Genomic DNA, 4,845 nt, shown 5'->3' on the forward strand with positions numbered 1-4,845 from the left:
CTTGAATTTTTTTCTCTGTATCCAATAACACATTCTTGTGGATTTAGAAAGGGTGGAGTATGACGAAAATAAATATGATATATGTACACTAGAGGAAAACAATAAATAAATATTTCAGGATAGAAACTAGCATTATTTTTATTGAGTTTTCTAGATTCTACTTGATTTTTGTAAATCAGAAACCAGAAGAATAACATTAACTCACTAATGAAAAGCAGAATGAGTTATCAATGGTAACAAAAAGAATAAAGAATTTCAAGAACACAGCTTTAACCATACATGGCTCCAGGGAGAGAAAACACAAAATGCTCTCAGTCAATCTTTTAGAGAAGAGAGGAAATACTTAAGGAGAGGATAAAAAGAGCAAATATCCCAAAAAACAATGAGTAAGAATCCTATTGCTTTTTTTAATTGACAAATAAAATTGTATCTATTTATTGTGGACAACATGATATTTTTAAAGATTACTATCACTTTTGATTCATGAATTACATTGAGGAAAAAGAAATTCTCAAAAACTTTGGGAACATATAAATTTAAAAAAAGAAAGAAGATTAATACTCAGATAAGGGTATTAATCTGAGTATTAATGGCAAATACATGGCAAATTCTTCCTGCTCCAACATTTTCTCCTAGGAAATTTAAACATCTTTCAGTGAAGCACCAGTTTCTTGAAAACACGCATGACAAAGAAAGAAAAAAAAACTAAATTCACCTGTGGGAAAAAAAGACGTAGCTAAACAAAAAAGCAATTGTTATAACTTCAGAAATGACATGAACAAAACGATCAACATTTTCCCAAGTGACAGCACAAATATCAAAAGTCCTAATAAGTGGAAGTGGTCCTGTCATGACAAAAGGTATGGTATTTGTACAACTTCCAGAAAAGAACGAAGTCATGATGCTAAAACAGTAGCAGCACTGTTCGTTACATGTGATGTTTGAAAAATGTGACAACCATCTCAATCTGCTCAAGTAGCACTCACGGTAAGGGTGAAATTTTATCAACATTGGTTAACTTATGGTGTATTAAAAAACTAGCAAGGAGATAAATTGATGGATTAAAAGATAAACTACTCACAGGCAGACAAACAGAAGGACAGATAGAGTTACAATCAAACATGTACTTTACTCAGGCAGAAAGATAATAACCAGCCCCAAGAAGTGATGTGTCTGCTAGTAAAGATCTGAACATAGAATTTCCTGACTTTGTTTTTTATTTAGTTCTTTCAACATCATGCAGCATAACCTGGTGTAACTCTCTAAAAAATCCTCTGTGACACAATTTTCTATCTGTTAAATGAGGCCAATAATATTTTCATCTTTTTAGGATAAAGACATGAAATATTTGGAGAATTCTAGAAAACATGCCCCTATTAATTAGAGCTTTTTGATGTGATGTGATGTTCTTCAGTACTTGGAGTGAGGTCAATAGATATACAGTGTAGTTGTGAAATTATAATGTATGAGAATGCATTACCAAGGGATCATAGGAGGCTCTTTCCTGAAAAGGGTAGCTGGCTATATTTCTGGAAGTAATTTAAACATAGGCTGAGAGAGGAGTACCCTCTAGATCCTTTCCAGATCTTACTTTCTATGAATTCTAATTTCTCTTTCTCATTTAGAAAAATTCTATGAGATTCACAGGGTACAGATAGAAAATAAGGCTCTGTGTGCCCTCCAACCTTACTTTCAAAAATACCACAGCATTCTGGAGGAGATATTATTGAATTCCTGCAACAGCACAGATATGAGAGTTTTTGCCAAAAAACAAGAGACTGGATTAATCCTTTCATTCTCCTCCTGTGCTTCCTAAAACTGAAAAGTCATACATACAAATTCTATTTATCTATCCCTCCTGGAAAAGGCCATAATGAAGCTAATTTTGGATCATTTTCAATAATGGGACAAACCTGAATTGGGAATAACCTCTGGGATCAGTCACTGCCCTTTTGTGATAAAATGAATCTTGTAGGAAGCTACCTGGTGTTCTCCCCTAGCTAACATTCTACCACCAACGACTGGTATGTGGTCTCCAGCATCGTTCCCCACAGACTGTGTCCTTTGAATCATCATCTTCGCACTGCATTTGTCTCCTGACACCTTTCCACCCAAGATTTCTTCTTTAGCACCAGAAGTCATTTTGCTTAAATTTTCAAACGACTACTACAATAATAGAGTTGCTAACTAGACCTAGGTAAGTAACAACAATAAAAATCTCATTTCTACTTGGAGTGTGGCATAGTATAACACAATAACCAGATTCCTAACAGGTTTTTCTAGATTTCAACTTGCATATTCTTGCAATTTGGATGTTCTTATTAATCAATCCTTACTTCCATCTCTCTTTGGCTTTGTAATAAAACTACTTAACCCCAATTCAGAGATTTTATTCTCCCTTGGATGTTTGGGAAACAGTTCTAATAAACCATATTCCTGAGATCTTATATTAGGCTAAGGCCAACCTGACAATCTGAGTGTTAACTTTCCTACAGCTCAGGAGTATCCCTGGGTTCACCTTTCTCTTCCTAAACTGCCCAGAACAAATATCAGAGTTTGGCTTTTCTGCTTTCTCATCCAATCATTTCTCCTTTCCTCCTCTTTAGCACTTAAAACATTTCTGACTTTCCCCATCCCCCATGAAATATGTTTGCTTTTCCTGTCTCTGCATTTTTCTTTTGTTTATGAACTAGTCCATATGTAAGCTTATATTTCTTTCCCCCAGAGGCCCCTGATCTAGTTCTGGTCACCATTGGTTCGGTGTTGTAGTTAACATTTCGGACTTTGGAATTAGACAACCCTAGATTCAAATTCCCACTGTGTCACTTACTATGTCCCCTGAAGCAATATCCTATTCCCTGTGGCCTCCAGTGGTTATAAGCTTGTGCTTTCACCCGCTGGGTGACCTTGGGCCAGTGACACAATCATGCCAAACCTCACTGTCCTCATTCGTAAAATGATAGTACCTACCTTGTAGTGTTGGCGTAAGAAATGTGTGATTGTCAATACAAAAGTGTTTAGTACAATAGCTAAATTAACTAAGTACTCTGTAAATATTCATTATTACCATATTACTAATTCAAATTGCTAGATGCATTTTGTATATACCAGGTTTCCTGACTTTACTTTCTTCTCAACAAATACTACTATTCCCAGTACGTGGACTACATCACATTCATTAGCCAGAGGCTCTCATAGTACACGTGAAGTTTAGAGTAGAAAGCTAGGGCAGCAGAAAGCATTGCCACACTTTACACAGTCAATTCATGTAAACGTGTCTGAATTTGAGTTCTGTTGAGTCCTTACTTGTTCCCATCTCTCCTGTGTGTTCCAGGTTAATAATAAAGCAGCTTTCATATAAATACATTAAAGCCTAAACATTGAGATCATGATAATGAATGAGGGCTATGACTACAAAACATCACTGAACCAGAGACCTGCTATGAAACCACGTGGTGAAGGCCATGAGGGAGGAATCTACATACACACCAAGTGCTTTGGGTTCCCATAGTGGGAAAAGTCAGTGCCCTAATTAAAGAGGAACTCTGGGTGGGGAATCAGCCACTGCATCAGTCACTTCACTAAACCCAGGCTTGTTTCAGCTGACATAGCTGCCAGTTCCAATGTCACCTCCCTCCCTAATTGCTCTCAATCTATTCCTCCAGAAATTGAAATCCCATCAAAGAGGGTATCTTCCCAGAGAGAAGTTGTTCCAGTTACTACAAACATTTGCTAGAAATTCCCAGCAAGTTTACAAGGTACCTTTGTAAGATGACATTGACTAAGTCAGAAGCATTCCAAGTACCAATTATCATGCAAGAAAGGGCTTTGGTTTTAGATTTTGTGTTTGTGGTGGTGCTGATGGTGGTGTTCTCTCTGGAATCCAGCCTAATCTCCAAAAAAGTAGAAGGAGTACAAGTAGTAATACAAGTTGTTATTCCTTGCACCAATGAAAATAGTTTTGAAGGAGCAAGGAGCTAAAGAAGGTGAAAACTGGGAACTTTGTATATTAAAAGGTTTTTGTAATTTGAAAACCAAGATTATGCTGGCAGAATAGGCTGTTTTAAAATCAGCATAGTAATCAAAGTTGCCTGTAATGAACATGGACCCAAACAATGATGTCAGACCTGATAAGGACTTGCAAATTCTAAAGGAGTGCAAAAAGACCATAGAGGAACAATGTTATATTCCTGCATTTACAGGAATGGTCAGCTCAAGAGATGTATCCAGTTCAGGGTGGCAGTATGGCTTTATTTTCTGAACTTGCTACCAGAAGTTAAAAGAAATTCTGCGTAAGTGCTTTTGATGAAAACACAAATTGGTCAATGTAAATTAAATATATAAAGTAATTGGTGCCTTATTCATTCCCAGCATTATAAATGAAATTAAAAGACCAAAAGTTATAGACTTTGAGGATCTTTTCACTGATGAACCCATGGAATTTATCTTCTCTAATACCAACAACTGTGTTGATCTATTTTTTCTGTCTAATTCTGTATATACTAAAACTAGGTGGTTACAAACAAAACCCAGAAATACAATTTGCATTCTAATGAAATGACTTTAAAATTATTCCACTTTTTACTGTGGCTTTACCTGTTGTCCCACAATACAGATTTCTATAGGCCTCCTGCTTAGAATGACTCTCTCAATGTAGATGACAGCCAGAGCTGAATAGAGAATCCAGAAACTGGGGGTTCTGGTTCTTGATGCAATCTATATACGATCTACTGCATTAGTTCTTCTTGATTTAGAGTTTGGTAAAGAATATGGGTGGAGATGTTCTGGTCACACTTGCACACGTGTCCAAACTGCTTTGAAAAAGGAAGGGCAAGAGAGAGTGGT

General features: G+C 36.4%; 1 long non-coding RNA gene across 1 annotated transcript in view; it reads right to left on the reverse strand.

Moving 5' to 3' along the window:
* Window positions 1-4,845, reverse strand: part of LOC118152223 (uncharacterized) — a 30,957-nt gene that overhangs the window by 16,940 nt on the left and 9,172 nt on the right. The gene's annotated exons all lie outside the window — the stretch shown is intronic.

Source organism: Callithrix jacchus, chromosome 3 (genome assembly GCF_049354715.1).
Source record: "Callithrix jacchus isolate 240 chromosome 3, calJac240_pri, whole genome shotgun sequence".
Classification (NCBI taxonomy): Eukaryota; Metazoa; Chordata; class Mammalia; order Primates; family Cebidae; genus Callithrix; species Callithrix jacchus.